This window comes from Triticum dicoccoides, chromosome 5B (assembly GCF_002162155.2).
Source record: "Triticum dicoccoides isolate Atlit2015 ecotype Zavitan chromosome 5B, WEW_v2.0, whole genome shotgun sequence".
In the NCBI taxonomy this organism is placed as follows: domain Eukaryota; kingdom Viridiplantae; phylum Streptophyta; class Magnoliopsida; order Poales; family Poaceae; genus Triticum; species Triticum dicoccoides.
Window position 1 is genome coordinate 672,856,809 of NC_041389.1, and position 880 is coordinate 672,857,688.

An 880-nucleotide genomic window follows, 5' to 3' on the forward strand; every position below is an offset into this window, starting at 1 on the left:
GGCGCAGCAGAAGCAGGCGAGGGAGTTGCCCATGGTGGTAGAAGGGAGGACCGGCGGGGGGGAGGTCAGAGGGAGGCGGCGGAGGGGAGGAGGGGCGGGGGATTATAATGCGGGGCGGCGAGCATCGGCGGAGCGGAGGGGAGAGTTGACTTGGGGAGTTGGAGCCGGGAGTGGGTGTGGGGTTGAAATGAAATGCCGGAATATTTTAAGAGGAGGCCGTCGGGGGGCGGGACCCGGCGCGCGCGGGTGGCGGCTGGCTTCCGTTCCGTTCCGTTCTGTTCCACATCGCTCCCCCTCCTCCCTAGCCGTTGACTCCTGTGTGGCGCGCGCGTCCGCTCTGGGTGAGTGCGGAAACCTGAGGGATGACGCAGCATGCAGAAAAGATGAAATCCAGCGGCCGACCCTCTGCGGCCCGCGCCCGTGTGGCCCGGCGCTGGTGACGACGGCAGGGGACGACGACGCACGCAGTTTCGGTGGCCGGCCGGAACTGGGGTGGTTGGTGGGCGGCCGGTGCTCCCCCTCCCTCCCATCCATCCATAACAAGTGTCATGATTTTAGTTCAAATCTTTAATGGAACCATGCTCGTTTACTGTATGGTAATGTGCTCGCCCGGCGGCTCTTCCGAAACTTTCAACTAAAAAGTCCCTAATCCTAAAAAGTCCCTCCCTGTTTGTTTTCATGGACTAAAAAGCCCTAGTCCCTTCCTAGAGATTATTAAATAACCATATTATCGCTAGTATATAGAAAAATAACAACCAAACAACACCATGGGGCGGCGGGCAATGGGTGCAGGGAGGGGCATTGTTGGAAAAGTCCTGAAAAGTCACAAAAAAGACTCGCCTTGAGTGTCTTCTTCATTTAGTCCCAAAGATTAACTTTT